Source organism: Acomys minous (assembly GCF_964271855.1).
Source record: "Acomys minous genome assembly, chromosome: 3".
Lineage (NCBI taxonomy): Eukaryota > Metazoa > Chordata > Mammalia > Rodentia > Muridae > Acomys > Acomys minous.
The window spans coordinates 5,068,537-5,088,438 of record NC_140485.1 but is presented as its reverse complement, the minus strand read 5'-3'; the positions used below and the strand labels follow the sequence as shown (position 1 = coordinate 5,088,438).

Genomic DNA, 19,902 nt, shown 5'->3' with positions numbered 1-19,902 from the left:
GATGTAGGGACAGGGTCAACTCACAGGAAAAGGAGGGAGCACTAACAATAGCTCTTTTGGTGAGAGCCTTGTCTGTGGGCTGGGGCTGGGGCTGGGGCTGGGGCTGGGGCTGAGGAGTTTAGGCATGGGGCTTTGGAGCCTTCCGCTCATAAGCTGATTAAACCAAGTCTGAAGACAGGGTCATCCTGGAGATACCAGACTTCATGAAGAGCAGTGTCCAGCGAGGCCTTCCTCCCGTGTAAAGGCAGTGTCTGTAAGAAGTCTGTGGCTTTGAGGATGCTCGTGTACAGCGACTGGGACGGATTAGTATTGGTTCCATGCAGTCATAGCCACTCCCAGCAGATAAGGGGATGAATGAAGAGCTGAGAGTGGCTGGGCCACTCGCTCACTGATAATTTGGGGGGCTGTGGAAGAATCCGCCTGCCTTTGACTTCCCCTGTACCCCCCTGAGAGCACTGTGCTCTCTTCCAGTGTAGTTAGAGGAGGATACGATGATGGTGCTATAGTCACTGATCTTGATTGACTTACCTCATGCGCTCATGAATGGGTGAAGGGAGTCAGAGAAAGGTCACATCACACTGGGCCTCATTGGTCACACCCACCAGCTCACCAGTTTCTCATTGTGACGCTCAGGCCTGAAGCCACTGCTCTTTATTCATGAACTGAAAAGCATGACGTGGGTCAGCTGAGCTGTATACAAACTGTGACATTTGCTTTCTAACTAATGTTAAGTAGTCATGAGCATGTGGTAACATTCTGTGTAACTCAGATAGTGCATCCAGTGTCCGTTCCCACTCCTTCTAAAACTTGATGTTTTTCCTGCCAGTGTCAGCTTCGTCATACAAATACTGCTGGTGCTCCGTTATCAGCATTATAAGGTTAATTATCTGTCTAGAGGAGGGAGTTGTGACACTTGCAGACAGGGCACAGTGGGAGAGGAGGCGCCTTCCTGGCTGAGGGCAAATCAGCCTCCAAAGCATTGGTTAGACCCTGGAAAGAGCAGGGGGCCAGCCAGGTGGAGAGGAAGCCAGAGGCCGAGCTCACGTTTGACCAGAGAGGGCAGCAAGGAGCCACGGCTAGGCTTAAGACCCACTCGACTGTAGGGAGCCATGCCTGGTGCTGGAACCCAGGCAGCTGCTCAGTGCTAGTGCAGTCATGGTGATTGTGGGAGAATCTACACCCTCTAACTTACTAACCCAGCAGAAGCCCAACAACAACCCTTAAACACTGGGCCTTATGCCCACAAATATGTGCAGTCTTCACCCCTCATCAAAGAAACTTTTCTTTGTAACAGACAGACATTATAGGAAATCACAGCCAATCAAAACGCAGAGTTGTGGAGTGTGGTCCACATCTACAAAACTCTCCCACACCTAAGGCTCAGGGAACATTGTAGAAGAAGGGCCGAGAAACTGTAAGACTAGAAAAGATCACCCTGAATGAAGTAGCCCAACCCCCCAAAGACATGCATGGTATGTACTCACTTATAAATGGATTTTAGCCATATAGTACAGGATAACCGCACTACAGTTCATAGACCCAAAGAAGATAAGTACCAAGGAGGAGCCAAGAGAGGAGGCTTAAATCTCCCTCAGAAGGGAGATAGAGTAGACAGTGTAAATGGTTGAAGAAAGGGAACAGGGCAGGAGAGGGAGAAATGAGGGTGGAGCTCAGCCCTGGGGAGAACGGGGTGGAGGACGGAGGGCTTGCAGAGAGAAGAGAAGCGGTCGGTGGGGCATCTCTGTGACGAGCTGGAGACCAACCACAGAGTAGGCTCCGGGGAGGACATGGGGGGCCTTTAGCTGAGAGTAGCAGGGCTCATGAAGACTGAAGAGGACACCTCTAAACAGGGCTTCTAGTGGAGAGAGGGGATCACCAACCCACCCACAAGAATTTTGACCAAATTTACCCTGCCTACAAGGTATGCAGAGATAAAAATAGAGCAGAGACTGAGGGAATGCCCAACCAAAGCCTAGCCCAACCTGAGGCCCCATGGGAGAGAGCCGCCCCCTGACACTATTAATGATACTGTGCTTGCAGACAGGAGCCTAGTGTGACTGTACTCTGAGAGGCCTCCCCCCAGCAGCGGATCCAAACAGATGCTGAGACTCACAGCTGAACACTGGGCAGAGTGCGAGGAGTCTTGTGGAAGGGTGAGGAGGAGTGGGTGTGGGGGGAAGGACCTGAGGGGACAGAAGCTCCACAAGGCGACCAACAGAGCCAGCTAACCTGGGCCCAGTGGGCCTTGTGGAGACAGAAACACCAACCAAAGACACGCATGGCCTGGACCTAGGTCCCCTACACAGATGCAGCTGATGGGCAGCTCAGGCTTCATGTGGGTCTCCTAGGAAGGGGGGGGGGCTGTCTCTGACGTGGAGTCTATTCCAGCTTTTAGGAATAGACTGTGGAGGAGGAGTCCACAGCTTGTAACTCTACACAAAGAGCCTAGGCAACCGAGGAAGGCTGGGAGAGGGAGAGGTGGGCTTTCCTAGGGATGGGACGAGCACACTAATTGGTTATCCAGTGCCAAACAGCCCTGAAAATACACATTAAAAATAACATTATGTGACTGAACAGGATATATTTAGAAATATGTCTATGTATGTAGACACGTATATGTATATATATGTACAAATATGCATACAATAACAATTAGTGAACAAATAGATCATCAATCTGAAGGAGAAAGCGGAGGGATATATGGGAGGGTTTGGAGGGAGGAGAAGGAAGAGAGAAATGTAATTATAACGAACAAGGAAGAAGGCATGCTCGGCCTCAGCTCTGTCCCGCCGGTTAGCGAATAGGTCCCCTAGTATGCTGGCTGCATTCTGAGCATTTATGTGATTTCTGTCTTCTTGGTGTTTCTTCTTTTTAAAAAATGAGACCTTTTCCCTGCAGCTGTTGCAGAGCTTTCAGGTGCATGTTAGTGTCAGAATGCATGCAGCAGTCTGTGCAGGAAGGAGACGCTGACCAAAACTCCAATGTCTGTGTGTGGTGCTTTTAGTCATCCACAGAGGGAAGTGTTGGAAAGAGGGGCCCCTCTGTGCCCACCCCCCCAGGGAAGGTCAGAAGGACCCAGCTCGTCTGGCTCAGTTGTGCCGGGGAAGCACTTAGCTTGGTTCAGAAGTGGGCACTAGCCTGGGCCTCCAGCCATGGATCCCAGGACTGAAGGCAGCCGCCCAGGTTTCAGGCTTTCACTCTCTTGACACTGGTGGATATGGTGTCTTTTCTCTCGACTTTTGTTAGACTATAAACAATAGCCTTTTTTGAATAATTAGGGCTTTAGCTACAGGTTTAATACAAATTAAATGTTTCCACTCCCATGATGAAAATGATGGGAGAAGGATAAAAGCTTGAGCACGTATCTCAAAGGACCTGATCCCAGTGTATGAACCCCAATTCACATGCTGGGCACACATGTGTATGCACATGTTGTGTGTACATGCATAAATACATACTTATACACACATGTGTATACTTGTACACATGTGTATACACATGCTGTGCACATTTTGAATCTGCTTTGTGTTTTTAAAAAAGATTTACTTATTTATTTTATGTATGAGTGCTCTGCTTTCATGTACACCTGCAGGCCAGAAGAGGGCATCAGAGCCCACTGTAGATGACTGTGAGCCACCATGTGGTTGCTGGGAATTGAACTCAGGACCTCTGGAAGAACAGTCAGTGCTCTCAACCTCTGAGCCATCTCTCCAGCCCTGCTTTGTGTTTTCAAACATCTTGAACACCTATAATTCCAGCTAACTGGGATGCTACCTTATATTATTGGCCTATTATCAAATTGTACAACTGCAATGTCTTGAGTTTTGTTTTCACTGTATCTGAAAAATCTTTGTTTTACTTATTGAGGGATACTGAATTTGGTTGCTTTTAAAATTAGCACCAAACAGAACAATTTGACAGCATCTATTCGATTTGAATTTGGCCTCAAATAATTCTTTCTAAAAAAAACAATTTTTGGAGAACTACATCAGCCTCACCCTCCTTTCCTGTCTCAAACTCATGATCTCACCTCTAATTACTACTGTTACATGTAACTCCTGTTAGATGCAGGAGTCACCCAGTCCATCTAGTGTTGCCTGCATGTACGTGTCCAGGGCTGACCACTTGAGATCTGGTAACCTATGTTGTCCCTGGAGGAGACAAGTCTCCCTCTCTCAGCAGCCATTGGCCACCTGTAGCTCTCCATCTGGGGCGGCACATGTGGGCTCTGCCTTGCCCACACTGGTATATCAGCTGGCATTGCCATTATACCATCTTGTTTAGGTAAACATATTATTGACATTTCATGGTGCATTTTTTTTTTGTCATGTCTGTGGGATACTATTGAGCTGTAAGTGTCTTGGATCTCTTTCCTGCCCTTCTGTGATTTTCCCTGAGTTTGGGGGGTAGAGGTTGTCTTAGGGTTGGGACTGGACACCCCACAGTCACTTCCTGGAATTTGGTCAGTTGTGCATCTCTGTACTAGCCTCCATCTGTTGCAAAAAGAAGCTTCTTTGCTGAGGGGGAGAGCTCCACTTCCCTGTGGGGATAAGGACAAGTCTTAGACTAGTTAGGAACTGTGTTGCTGTGGGAGTGTGGCAGTGGGGTGCTCTTCTCTAGCACTTATGATCTCTCCAGCCATGAAAAGTTAGGTTTACAGCACCAGGGATGAATTCTGACCCTAAGTCCAACTAGACAGCTGCTGGTAACCCCCCAGAAAAGATGCTGCTATTGCTCCCCCACACTTACAGTGCAGTCCCTGCTGTGGTTCATGGGCTTTACCACAGGACAGCACCGCTGATGGCTTTTTTACCCTTGGCAGTGTATGCAGCACCTTCCAGTGCTGTGAGAACTCCTCGGGGAGGAGGTTCCCAGGCCATTTCCAGCCCTGTTCCTCTGAGGTGCAGTGTCGTTAGCAATGGGGCAATGGCGCAAGCCCTTATTGTGTGAGGGAGAATCTTGTATTCCAGTTGTAATTGAGATCTGAGGCACTTAGAACATAGCCTGGCAGAGAGAGTCCCTCTGAGTCTGTGTGCTGGAGGCCTCTGAGTCACCATTCAGCCAAGGACCAGTGAGGGGCTGGGGGTACCCACCTCTGAGAATTCAGCCATGTTTCTGGATCTGAGGACTCCGAAGGGGGCGGGATTCAAGGATGGAGGCTACTGCAGCAACACATTTAGGTTTTGTATTCTCTCTGTGAGGAAGTTTGACATCCCAGTAGGCCACAAAATCACCTCAGACATTTAGATACTGTGAGAGATGAACAAAGAGTGGCAGACCCTGACCTTGCGCTTATTTTGCTCTGTGGAACAGACTGCAGTTTTCTTTTGCTTGTCTTAAAAAACAGAAAGAGCCCTGGGGAGCCTCTGGGGCCAGGGGAGCTGCTTTGAATTTCCAGGGCTTGAGAGGGAAAAGGGAAAGGCAAAGAAAAGAGGATGAGAAACTCATACTACTGGCTCAATTTTTCTTTGAAAATGATTAAAAACCCTTCATAGTTAGTTAGGAGGATATTCCCAGGGCGGGGGCATTTCTCTGTCACATTGCAAATGTTCCTTTCTATTTCATCAAAAAGACATAAAAATGCTAAAATTAGCATTGGTCTGTGCGTGGTCTCATTTCTTCAGGTTCCTCACCTCGCTCCTCAGGATGAGAAGACTTTTACTGAGGCTGTGACTCAATTATTTCCCTGTTACCAGGCTGGTGTTAGAGCAGCCTGGGCTGGCAGACCTTTGTTTCTGGGTCACCTGTCACTTCATTGGAGTATTTACTTAGCTGCTGTAATTAGGGTGTGAGAAGAGCTCCTGACCATCACCCACAGTTCTTTCTCAAATGTCAACACACTCGAAAACAAACAAGGCAAGTGTTTTGGAAGCTGCCATCTGTTTGCTTTTCCAACTTGACCTTTGTTGGAATAGTAAGATGCTGCCATCTTGGTGAAGTGTTCTTCCTCTTGTTCTGAGTATAGTAGTTGAGGTGTGTGTGTGTGTGTGTGTGTGTGTATGTATACATGCATGTTGCTGAGTGTGTGTACATGTGTATAAGTGTGTGTGCATGTATGTGCGTGTGTACATGCATGTTGCTGTGTGTGTGCACATGTGTATAAGTGTGTGTGCACATGTATATAAGTGTGTGTATGTGTGTGTGAGGTGTGTGTGTTTGTGCTTGTGTACATATATGTTTGCTCTAGAGTTTACAATCTGCATTTTAAACGTTTCTAATTCTATTTTAAGCAGCACACACTAAGTTACCTGCACAACACTGTATTTTGCCAGCTCTTCCTTCCTTGTGGCATCACTGCCATCGCCCCCGCCTGCCACACGGTGCAATCACGGGTGCATTGTTTTTTTCTTGTTTCCTGAGTTGTTATTTTAAAGATGAATTAAGGTTAAAAAAAGATTGTTTGCCTTCATTTCTCTGATTACGGTTTTTCCTTTCATGCTGCAAGGACAGCTTCCTGCACTGTCTCATGCTCCTTCTGTTTGAAGAATTGCTGGCTGTATTTCTTGAAACAGATATTCGAGAAAACCTTTAGCTTTCTCTTTGCGTTTGAAGGGTAATTTTGCTGGTCTAGGCTTCTAACTGGTACTTTTCGTGTTTTCAATATTTAAATGTTTTATCTCTCGCCTTTTAAATTTCTTTTCAAATGTATTTTTAGTTTTAAAGGACATATAGTAGTTGTACACATTTATGGTGAATAGTGTGACCTTTTAATACATGTATATATATGTCAGATGTACTGGCATATCTACCACCAAAGACACATATTGTTTTGTTGTTTGGAACATTCAAAGTCTTCTATACTACCTAGCAGGAAACATTTTCTTATTTGTTGTCAACTGTTGTCACCCTATGGTACATGTGATAGGACAGTCGCAGTTAATTCTAACCCAGCTGCACCCTGTGTTCATTTGCCATCTGTTAATTTAAGGGAAGGAGGGGGAAAGGCTCTAGAGGAAGGTCCCAATAGAATTGTCCTTCACGTGAGAGAGATTTATTAATGCTCAAGGTAAGGGTCTGAAATAAGAAGCGTCAGTTCCCCAGGCACAGTGCCATATCTACTTATCTGCTCATGAGGGAGGAGGTGGCCCTGCACTACAAGGAAGCAGGCTTAGTTAATATGTAACCTGTGTTCTCTGACCACAGTCCGGCTGTCTCTGGATTCCTGGGTAGCGTGAGATGTAACTGTTATGAGACCTCTGTGGCCTGTTAGCTCTTTGTTGCAGATGTGAGAGGGTGGGGCCAGCCTGTGAAGCTCCTCACACTAGTGTCTGGGGGGGGGCTGGTTCTAACACCACGCCTTTGTTTCTTCTCCCCCACACCCCTCCCAGACTCTAGTCACATTAAATCTGTTCCCTACCTTTCTGAGAGCAACTTCATCTTCTTCATCTAAGTAAGAACATGCAATGTTTGTCTTTTTATATATGACTTTTTTAATTTGTCTGTTGCCTCCATCCATGTTGTTGGAAGTAAAACAATTTCATTCTTTATTGAATGTGTGTAGAATATTCTACTGTGTATGTAAAGCACACTGTAAGAATCTATCTGTTGTTAGTCACCTACATTGATTCATTTCTTGGCTCTTGTGAATAGTGGATTGATGAACACATAAGCATAGCTCTGCCTTCAGAGTGTTGATCACATGCGTGCAGATATATTCCTAGTAGTGGGATGGATAGATCATACAGTGATTTTATCTCTAGTTTTTTTTTTTTTGAGACACTTTCATACTGTTTTCATAATGGCTATTCCAGTTTATATTCCTATCAAAGGCATGTCCGCTGTCCTGTTTCTCCATGTCCTCACTGGCTTTAGTTACTTTTTACTTTACAGCAGCATCTCACTGCAGTTCTTATCCAGGTTCCCTTGATGGTTGGTGGTGATGAGTTTCTCATATGCTTATTGGCTATTTGGACGTCTTTTGAGAAATATCTGTTTGGGTCATTTGCTCATTTAAAAGTTACATTGTTATTTTGTAAAAGTGGTTTGTTTAAAATTTCTTACATATTATAAAAAGTATCTCTTGTCTTACAGTTTACAAATATTTCCCCCTTTTTGAGGTCGCCTCTTCGCCCTGTTAAATGCTTTGCTCTACAGAAAGCTTATGGTTTGATGTAATCTCATTTGCCACTTTTCCTTTTGTTGCCTATGCTTTTGCAATCAAATCCAAATGTGTACCCCATGATTTTCTGAAGTGACATCAGTTTATCAATGCACTATTCACAATAGCCAAGAAATAAAATCAATGCAGGTGACCATGAGAAGACCTATTTCAAAGTGTCTTTTACATGCACAATGGAATATTCTGCACCCATTCAATAAAGAATGAAATTGTTTAACTTCCAACTTCTTATTATAATTTCTTCTTATAATTTTGTAGTTTCAAGACTCACATTTAAGCCTTTGATTCATTTTGAGTTGATTTTTGCATCTGATGAGAGATGGGAGTTTGGTTACTTCTGCATGTGGGCAGTTTACTCTCCTCAGCACCATTTACCAAAGACTTTCCTTTCTCTACCATGTTCTCACTGTCTTTGTCAAAAAGGATGTTTATCATGCATGGTTTTATTTCTTGGTTATCTGGTCTGTGCCATTGGTTTACTTAGTATGCATATGAACTGTGCTGTCTGGGGAGCTATTGCTTTATAGTATGTTCTGAGGTCCAGTATTATAGCACCTTCAAATTTGTTATTTTTCCCTTAGAATTGCTTTGGCTATTAGAATTGGTTCCATACAGTTTTAGGAAACTTGATTTTTCTATTTCTATGAAGGATGTCATTTATTTATTTATTTATTACAATCTTTTAGTAAGTATTTTTTACTTAATATACATTTATACATTACACATATATACAATAAACTACCCACAGCAAGAAGAACCACGAAACAATCAGGAACAGTCGTATCTCGTCATTATCTAGACCTAAAAACATCTTCACCCCTAAACAACTAAGCTTCACTGTAAAACTAAACTATTTGGTCTTCAACTCTATCAGGGACTTGAGAAGGAATAAAATTAATTACCTGAGTAAACAGGAAGTACAGGTTGGTACTTCCCAAATGAGAAGATGACAGAGACAGTTTGCTGCCTGAACACTCACCCAAAATTCTATGTAACTTTGGAGCATCATCTTCAGCCTTCTGGCCCAATGTATCTGACAGACATATTTGTGAGGCAGTAACTATTGAGGACTTTTTTTTTTTTATTTTACCCTGTATTGGCAGAGTATGGCCGTTTTACTCAGCCTGGAAGGATGTCTTTAAGCTCCACAGTCTTTAAAAATTTAAGTACTTTAAAGTATCAAGTTTCTTAACTGTGGGCTTGTGTGAAATAAAATAAAATCTCTTAAATACATTAAATGCATTTTTATTCCAAAAAGGAAAAACTTGGGCATAAAACAATTGCACCTAAACAAAACCAAATTTCAACGGTGTAACTAGCCCAGTGTCCAACATCTGGAACTCACTCATGATATTCTGGGTACCCACGGGCTTGGGATGCTCCACTCCACTAACTGCCACCCACAGAATACCCAGTTCGTCTCAGAGGGTCAGACAGGCTCCATTCCACACTGCTGCCACTATCCAGTGACGGCCATCGCCTTGTCCCAGCACCTCAGATATGCAGGGCTCTCCATTGTACCTGAGGCTGCGCATTCACTAATGGCGCCTCTTCTAACTCTACCACATGGTGCCTCCGTTTCTCTCTATGACCCCTCCAATTCTGGGGCCTCCACTGCAACTTAGGCTGCACTTTCACTTCTGTGGTGCTTTACTACTAGTTCGTTTGGCTCCTTGTGATAGATTCCCACTGGTGCTGACAAGCAGCTAGTGTTGTAGTTCCCGAGCAGTGGGTGTCACGATTCCCTAGACCTTGGCTGCTTATACAGCTCCTAGGCCTAGAATGGCTGAAACTCTTAGTTCTCAAGGTTTGGCTGACTCAGCCAGTGACCAGGACCTGCAGTTCTCTTCTCTGGATCTTCACGGCTTTCTACCCGTCTTCAGTCTCAGCTCTTTGGACTCTTTCACCTTTCTCTTTGTTTCCGCAGTTTCTCTTGTTGCTGCCCTTGCTACTTTCTGTAATGCTTGCGCTGCTGGTCTCTGCTATGGCCTCTGCCATAGCCGCCACTGCTGGGCAGTAGCCACCCTCTCATTTTGCTGCTTCTACTGTGGCTCCAATGCTGACGTCACAGCCGTTGCTTCTGCCGTCTCTGCTGCAGCTGTCTCCCTGTAGCTCTGTTGCTGCCTCGTCCCACTGCTGCTATTCTTGTCTCTCTACTGTTACCACCACTGATGCTGCGGTTTCCTGTTACTAGTTGAGTCTGTTCTACTAATGATTATCAAAAGTAGACAAGAAAAGGCCACTCACGGGCCTCGAGCTCTAGATGATGCCCGAAGACAGAAAGAGTAACGAACGTGTCAAGGAATACAGACCGCTGAGCACTTGTTAGTTGGACCAACTTGAGGAATGTGATTTATTGCTTCAGTTGGCATCAGAGCATGGAAAGTAATGCGATACACATGCAGAAGGAATCGTTTTCCTGAGGATATAGTACTCTGCTTACAACAAATTGGACTATTAGTGTCTGAGGAGATGTTTTATGATGACAACATTGGATCACCAAGAAAAACAAGAGAAGGAGAAAGAGCTCTGGATGGGCAAGGAGTCCTGGGAATCCCATCTCCTGGAGGAGCCCAGCGCCCTGAGTAACCCAGATCCAAAAGGAGGAAAGGTGACCTGGATCCTTGCCTCATTGCCCCTGGGGGCGTGGCAATTCCTCCCTCAAAGCTCTGGGTGAAGCAAGAAGAGATTACAGATCAGAGTTACCAGACGATGAGCAGAGAGGCCCCATGGAATATGATTGATGGCGAGACGACCAACAAAACCAACATCTCCAAGATAGTTCCTTACCCGAGAGCCTCTTCAAGAAAATACAGTTCAGGAAGGAGACTGTTGTCCAGATCTGTTTTGTAAGGACAAAAAGTGCTTCTTGACTCATCACTCATGCTTATGCAACTTTAGTGGCAATTACCAACTCAAAAGTCCCATAAATTGGATAATAAATCCACATAAGACTAATTTTTAAGTTTTGGAAAGACTACTAAAGAAATGACACATGAATTTGTCTGAGTACATTAAATGTTGTTGTACATCTTATTAAGCAAGATGAAGTTCCATGCATAGAGATGCTCAAAGACCAGCAGGGGATAGTACTGAAACAGCTATGGGCTTACTTAGAGAATGCAGCTTCAAATTAACGCAAGTGTCACCAGGAAGAATCAATGCTGGTTTTGAATTTGAGACATTCTACGTGAGTCTGAATTTGGCATAGGAGTTCAGAATCTGATTGAAGTTATGTTTGCTATACGCAAAGATGGATCTGTAAAATTTTTGTCAAAAATATTTTCCAGGAATGTTGTAAACTCAATGCAAGATTAAAATATGAGATCTCCTAGCCATTCTTTGAAAGATTATTACCTCAAGACAATCCAAAGAATGCTTGCTTTGCCGTCAACTTTTATACTTCCACAGGAGGCCTTAGCGGTTTTAATGGATGGGTTGTGTGAGCATCTCAGAAATGCACCCAAAGTCATCACAGCACAGAAGAAGCCCTCCCAGGCTGCTTGTCTTCAGGGTGGGCCCTTTGGAGTCTTATTCCTCTGACTTCAATTCTGGCAGCAGCATGAACAGCTCTGTGTGGGGAGGGGAGCGTCAGTTCCCATAGTTTGTGCTGAGCTTGAATGTGCTTTGGACAAGTGTCCAATGTTCATCGAACCTGTGTTCACTTTGTCAGCTTCCTTTCTCTGTATACCAGAGGCTTCTTCTGTCCACACTTAGCTCTGTGGTCCATGGTTCTCCCGCCTTGAGACTTCTCAAATGGGATCCCCTAGGGTGTTCTAGCTGAGGGGACAAGGGTATCCCAAGTATGCTGGGACTTATGAGAAGCACCCACAGCACTGAGGTGTACACAGGCAAAGGGCCTGCCTTCGTTCCTTCAGGACCTCCTGACTGTTGATCGCTGAGCTGGAAGGATGCAGATGTGGGCGTCAAGCACACTGTTGGAACGTCAGTGTTCTCAGTGACAGGCAACTGCAGGGCTTGATCCTGCCTTAGGCTCCTGGCAGTCAGAGTCTGGGTCTCAGTCAATGATCTTGGTTCTGTCTGTTGATGGTGGTGTGTGCTTCACAGCTCCTGAAGCCTGAAGCCTCCTGAAGGCCTTGCTTCTCCCCTTTGCAGTGTCAGGTCTTCCTGCTATCCACATATCTCCCAGAGCTGTCTGGGGCTCTGGCTGCTTAAGTTCAGACTCCCTGACTTACGGATTGTTCCTCAGACCCCAGAGGGCATCAGTTTCGAACAACAGCTCCCCTGTCAAGGTGGTTGTCAGCACTTCTGCTCAGTGAGTTATACAGACTGGCAAAATCAGATTCTTTCCTTACCGACCAGTGGGGGGAATCCCTGTTTCACCAAAACTCACTGCTATATTGAAGGCTTCTGAAGCATGTGGGATTGTTTTGAGGGTAGGACTGCCCCTTTCTTTCCACCTGGGGCCTCTAGATTAGCCCTGGGATGAGGGCTGTGCTGTACCTCACCCCCTGTGTAGCTGGGCATCTGGAGCAGTGGGTTCAGTTTAGCTTTTGGGGTGGGCACTGCCCACCTCTTTGAGCTATTCTTTCACTCTGTCTGTGAATTTCTAAACCTCTTCCCTTTACTCTCTTTGCAATAGGCAATTCTTCATACGTGGAGTTTCCACCTGAAGTGTTCACAGGAGAGGTTGTTTCTAATCTGCCGTCTTACCTGGAAGTCAGGTGTTGGGTCCTAGCCTGTGGCTTTTTGAGACAGGATCTTACTATGTAGGTCAGGCTGGCTTTGAACTCTCCAAGTGACCCAGGCTGGCCTTTGTTCTTTGACTGTAACAGTGATAACAGGGCTTCCTGATATTGGTGAATTTCAGAAACTCTTAAGTTTTTGCACAGAACAGTATTACTCTTCTAGGTAAACAAATGTGAGTGGGGATTCCCAGCTGTGACAGGAAAATAATAAATCAATCAAAGCTTGGGTTTTGTTTTGCTTTGAACAGTGAGTTGGAGAACACTTGTGTTGTCCTGTATGTTCCGAGTCTAGAACTTACATGTTGTAATTCCACAAATGGCCTGAAGCTAGAAACTGGTCAGCTAAAAGTCAATAAATAGTGGGTTCTTTAAAAAATTATTATTATTATTTGAGACAGGGTATCATTCTTTAGTCCAGGGTAGCCTGAAACTTACTATGTAGCTCAGACTGGCCTCAAAGTCAGGGCGATCCTCCATCTTTAGCCTTACAAGTATTAGGGATACAGATCTGAGCCACCGCATCTGGTTGAGAAGCTCACTGAACAGGCTGCTGAAGGATTCCTAGCTTCCAGTCCTGCACTGACATCACTGAGGATGTTTCTCACTCCTCGGTATTTGGAGGCAGTACAAAGAGAGCCACTTGCACATCTGGAGGAAGCTGGCAGTCCGAAAGGCTGTCACTTGTGGTGCTGTTAGAGCCTTCCAACATGTAGCACCCAGTGAGGGCCAGCGATCAGTTCCTAAGTTTCCCTCCAGTTGGGCGGAGGGGAATGAGGTGGGAACGATGACAAACAGGCTAGAAATGGAGGGCAGCTTCCATTTGCCAGTCCCATGGCGGCGGGCAGAGGCCTCCAGCCGGGCCAGTGTCTGCTGCCTGCCAGAGGCTCTGGCGTTTGTTGGGAGCATGCCACTCATGACATTGACGTGGACACATGATTGGACCCACTGGGACCCCATTCACAGCAAGGTCCACTCTGAAGGCACACTGAGTTTCTAGCCCTTCAAGACAGGTGCTTTGTGCAGTCCTTCTGCCTTGATGTACACTGAAAAGCTTAGGGAACTCTTGGACTGACACCGCCAAGATCCCCTCTGCTTCTGTGTTTCTTTTAGTAGTGAATAAAAATCCATAAATATGTTTTCTCTTTTAAAACCTATTTTGAAATAAAATTTTATTGCATAAAAATTTCACTTAGCACATTTTAGAAATGCCACATTGCTCAAAGAAGGAAAGGAAAATAACCCGTCAGCTCGTCATTCTGGGACGCTGCCCCTGGCCTGACTCCTTTGCAGCGTCCCCCCAGCAGATTGTTCTGTGTCTTTTCCATCTCATTTCAAGACCTCAGGTCTGCTCTACGCATAGTGTCAGCTGCTTTATTTCACTTGAAAGAGCGTCGTGAATGTTCAAGTCATTTATTCTTCTAAAGTAAACTTTATATTTTCCATCTGCATGTCGTACATTTGAATCATAAAATTATTCCCCAGAATTTAGGATATTATAAGTACTTAAAGTTCATGTAGAAAGGAAAGGGAAATGTATCCAGAGTCTTAAAGCTTAAGTTCAGAAAACAAAAGTGCAGTTTCAGTCTGTGCCAGGAGGATGGGCTTCTGTGGAGGCCAGTGTGGGAAAGCTTCAGAGTTTCGTTTGCTGGTGGTGTGGCTATGGGGCTTCCAGAGCCCCAGGTCCCTGGGCTTGGGCTTGGGCTAGCACCTTCACTACGGTACAAAACCAGATAGGTCCCTCCTTTCCTTCAACTAAAACCTGGAAACAGTGAGGTCCTGAGAGTGGCCTTGTGTGTTTCCACCTGCTGGACTTTCAGACATTTGTTCAGAAGGAGCACAGAACCATAAGAGGGATGGATGTCTGATGGGAGAAGCCAGTTCCTAACGTGCTTCCAAACAAAACCAAAGAGCACGGACTCTGCGTTTCTAGCTTGCCTTTGTCTTCTGCACAGAGGGGCCTCCATAGCAGGCCTTTGTCATCTGCACAGAGGGGCGGGGCCTCCATAGCAGACCCGACTCCCCAAGCATCTGCTGCTCCTGCCATGTTGCAGTTAGTTATCAGCAAGCACACTCACGGAGTCGCCTTATGGTGCTGCCACTCGGCTCTGGCTCTTAGGCTTTCCCTGAGTCCATCCAGGTGGTATTTAGACGTGAGGGGATAGAAAGTGCCCTGTTAGCTTTGGAATTTGGTTCAACTTGTAGATGAGAAATCTTCTCAGCTTGAAGCTTGGCAGTTTGTCAGCTGGGTTTTAGTGTACCCTCAAGATTACAAAGGGAACCGTGAGAACAGGAGACTCTTGGTCATATTGCGGTATGTGTGTGTGTGTGTGTGTGTGTGTGTGTGTGTGTGTGTGAAGGCCAGGCCAGCCTAGAACTCACTATGCAGCCAGGGCTGGCCTCCAGAACGCACATGGAACACCCCCAATTGCTCTCCCTGCTGCATGCATGCTGGGATTATAGACTTGAGCCATTACAGCTGGCTAAGGATTCACTGAGATTTCCATATAGAATTAAAACTTTTTTCCGTGTAGTTCATGTTATTGTCTTATCATTTAGAGCTCCCTTGGATATTTTATATTAAAGAAAACTATCTTTTGAGCAGCATTAAAAATTATCTCAAGGACAGGTGCTCAGCCTCGTCCTTCCTTGTGCTTTCTTTAGGTCACCAGCTGCTCGACTCCCATATTGCAAGGCTTTGTGTCTGCTTTTCAAAGAATTTATTGCATATGCACATGTGAGCATGAAACTGTGATATATAGATTGTATTTTATTTATATTAGCTTCTTTCAGACAGAGTCTAAAACAGCCCAGGCTGCTCACAAACACATGCCTCTCCGTCCTGAGCCGCCGGTGCCAGTACACCTGAGTCCTTTTCAGTTTATTTTTATTTTTTAATGTCTACAGGGCCTACACTGATATTGCCATCTTTATCCCTTATGTAGATGAGGAGTAACCTAAGTCAAAATGATTAGTGCACTCACAATTCAGACCCCCTGATATGACATTGCAATTGCTGAGATGTTAACTTCCAGCTGATTATATTACCTATAGCTTGTATGCTGCCTAGTTCTATGTCAGCCTGACATAGCGATAGTTTTCAGCCTTCCTAATGCTTTGACCCTTTAACACACTGCCTCATGTTGTGGTGACTCCCAGGAAGTCGTCTCCTGTGCCAATGAATTCAAGGCTCTTCTCCACTTTTTCTTCTAACAGATTTAGTTTGTCTGGTTTTATGTTGAGGTCTTTAATCCACTTGGACTTTAGTTTTGTGCAGGGTGATAAATATGGATCTATTTGCATTTTTTACATGTAGACAACAGTTAGACCAGCACCATTTGTTGAAGATGCTATCTGCATTTGGCTTCTTTGTCAAAAATCAAGTGTCCATAGGTGTGTGGGTTTATTTCTGGGTCTTCAGTTCTAGTCCATTGATCAACCACCCTATTTCTATGCCAGCACCATGCAGTTTTTATTACTGTTGTTCTATAATACAGCTTAAGATCTGGGATGGAGATTCCTCTGGCTCCATCACATTTTTTAATCTAATATTTTCATTAGATCTTTGAGAATTTCACCCATGTATACAATGTATTTGGCTATATTCAACCTCCTCTCCCTAACTCCTCCCAGAACTGCCTCCACAACTCCTCCCAACTCCTAGTTTGTTTATTTTTTTAAAGTAATCTGCAGAGTAGAATTTGTGCTGCCTGTATACTCATGAGTTGGGCCGTCCATTGAAGTAAGGCCAACCTATTAAGGCCATACCCTTAAAAAAGGACTGTTCCTCCTCCAGAGCAACAGTCAGTAGCTCCTCTGTCGGGCGGGGCTCACACGCCTCTTCCTCCTCTGTGCTGGGATGATGACTGGCCTGATCTTGTGTTGGAAACCCCAGATGCTCTGAGTTCATGGGCTTAGTGATCCTGTCATGTTCAAAAGACACTCTGGCCTCCCCAACCTGACTCTTACGATCTTTCCACCTTCTCTTCCACAATGTTCCTTGAGCCTCATGGGCCGAGGGTATAACATAGATGCCCCACTGATGGTGGAGCACTCTGTGGGCAAAGGGTACAACGTAGATGCCCCACTGGTGGTGGAGCACTCTGTGGGCAAAGGGTACAACGTAGATGCCCCACTGGTGGTGGAGCACTCCATGGGCAGAGGGTATAACATAGATGCCCACTGGTGGTGGAGCACTCCATGGGCAGAGGGTATAACATAGATGCCCACTGGTGGTGGAGCACTCTGTGGGCTGAGGGTATAACATAGATGCCCCACTGGTGGTGGAGCACTCCATGGGCCGAGAGTATAACATAGATGCCCCACTGGTGGTGGAGCACTCTGTGGGCTGAGGGTATAACATAGATGCCCCACTGATGGTGGAGCACTCTGTGGGCTGAGGGTATAACATAGATGCTCCACTGGTGGTGGAGCACTCCATGGGCCAAGAGTATAACATAGATGCCCCACTGATGGTGGAGCACTCCATGAGCCGAGGTTATAATATAGATGCCCACTGGTGGTGGAGCACTCTGTGGGCTGAGGGTATAACATAGATGCCCCACTGGTGGTGGAGCACTCCGTGGGCCGAGGTTATAATATAGATGCCCACTGGTGGTGGAGCACTCTGTGGGCTGAGGGTATAACATAGATGCCCCACTGGTGGTGGAGCACTCCGTGGGCCGAGGTTATAATATAGATGCCCACTGGTGGTGGAGCACTCTGTGGCCACTCATCTCAACACGTTGACTACTTGTGTGTTTCTGTATTAACTGCTAATCCTTACACAAAGAAATTTCTCTGAGAAGATTTGAGAGCTGTATGAATCTATGGGTATAGAGTTATGAATTTAGAGAACAGGTTGATGCTATGTCCATTTAGCAAAATAATAGGGTTTCTGAGCTCTCCGACCATGGCTTGTTGGATGGGCTCATATCCATGTATTTTATCCTATGGAGTGAGCCTTAAAGCCAAACAGAAAATGGTTGGTTATTCCCATAACATTCATGTCACTGCTGCACATGTGGGCGTATTTTTGTAGATTACACAACAGGGTTCACATCTGGATAAGACTACTAGTGACTTTTTTTTTCAAACCCCCAGCAGCCTGCATAATTGCCTTCCAGGACTATGAAAGCTAGCTATCAGAGAGAAAGCACTAACTTGATTTCTTGATGTGGTGCAACAAAACCGTGTGGTGACTTCAGCAGCAAGATCTTATAATCAAGTTCTGATAGGCAACCAAAAATAACGGCCTTATTGTCTTGGGGTTCTTGGAGCTCCCTGGCTTGAGGGGAAATAGCCCATACCCAGCACTCAGATGGGACGGCAGAGCAGAGAGGTGGGTCAGGGAGTGTAAGCAATGCTACGTTTGTTTGAAAATACATATGAAAACAGATTGTTTTATAAAATTCAAATATATGTAGATGCATACATGTATGTTATGCACACACATACATTCTGTTTCTATGAGTTATTCTCTTGTTTAGATTTGTTTTGAGGATTATTCTCCTTTTTTTTTTCCTTTTTATGATAGAACTCAGATTATGGATTTGACAAGTTTTTTTCCTAGTATAAATACTAAATGTTATGAATTTCCCCTAATGAATGCTGAACATTACAATTTTGATATATTGTATTTTCCTTTCATTTACTTCAAAATACAGTCTAATCTTCCTTGGGAGTTCTCTTTGATGCAAAATCCATTTAGAAGTATGTTCAGATATGGCATGGTGGTTTACACCTGTAATCCTAGGAGATCAAGATAGAAAAGTTACTGTAATCCTAGGGCTAGCCTTGGACTACATTGTGAGTTCTAGGTCAGCCTGGGCTATAGGATAAGACCCTGTCTCAAAAATGAAGCCAAAACAAAGCCCCCAAAGCAACCAACCAACCAAAGAACTGTTTTCAGTAATTTGATTTAGTATCTTTTGTAGCTCAAACATTAGGTTATTGTGGGAATACTGTGGTGAGAAGACATTTGGATTTACATATGAGAAGTTGCTAGATTTTTTTTTCATAGGTAAGTGTGGGAATGTGGTGTCACGTCTTTATGTGAGTTTGAAATGATGCCTTCAGGTAACTCTTAATACTTCTGTGCCTAGCAGTAGGTTTTGTAATCAGGTTTTTCAGTCTATCTTAGCAATGATTTTTACTTGTTCCTTTTAGCAAATTACCATTGGGCAGAACCGGATCCTGGAACATTCAAGATGCTAAGCCCCTACACTGCTTTAAGAATTCGGGACTCAAATATGAAAAGAAAATCAGAACTAAGACACTGGGAGCCTGAATCCCCCTGCAGAAAAACACCAAAGGACCATTCCATTCCGCGTACTGCTGTGGTCTGGTGGGGGTGGAGGAACGCTCATGGGCTCACACCCATGCCTTTCCCACAGACAGAGGCCCGTCGGTTTTCTTGCTTTCTGCCATGGCTTCGCTTGCTTTTGGAGCAGGCGGGCCCAGCATCATCTGTCTTCAAGTCTGTTGTGGTGTATTCTGTGTGTCCACGATCAGTTTCCAGTTCCTGCTGTCCATATTGTCTCCATCACTGAGTCACAAGATAGGGCTGGTGTTAGGCAACCAACAACATCATGTTGTATGAGACTTTGCATCTTGTAAATTTTCTCCTTTTTTCTAAAAATAAATAATAAAACCTTAAATCTCAATGAACTACTTTATTATTAGACAGAGTCTGCTGTGTCCGTTTAATGATTTGACTGTAGAAGGTGGTGTGTGTGAGCCCGCTGTATGGATATACCTCATTTCAGACATGCCTTGTAAGAGGCCTTCCACAAGCGGCTCCCGCAGGCCTCTGGCTGCAGGGTGAGAGGCCGTCTGTGGTCATTCATGACTGATAGCAGGAAAGGAATTGCAGAGGGGTCAGGGCTCTTTCTTCAGAATGGCCGGCACATCCAGATTGAAGACAGATGCAGCTGTTCCTCCTGGCGAGTGGGGCAAGGCCTTCCACGCTGGCCGCACACAAGCCCTTGTCCAGCATCTGCTCTGCTGTGTGCACATCCAAGCCAGTACATGAAGTCATGTGAAGAAGGGACCGCATTCTGTTAAAGGAGTTTAGTG

At 45.1% G+C, this 19,902-nt stretch overlaps 1 protein-coding gene across 1 annotated transcript in view; it reads left to right on the top strand.

The window, feature by feature from the left end:
• Positions 1–19,490, top strand: part of DTD1 (D-aminoacyl-tRNA deacylase 1) — a 169,339-nt gene extending 149,849 nt beyond the window's left edge. Inside the window, exon 6 of the mRNA XM_084775896.1 lies at positions 18,994–19,490. The gene's annotated coding sequence lies outside the window, so the exon portion shown is untranslated. The remainder of the gene's footprint in view (positions 1–18,993) is intronic.
• Positions 19,491–19,902: the final 412 nt, after the last annotated feature.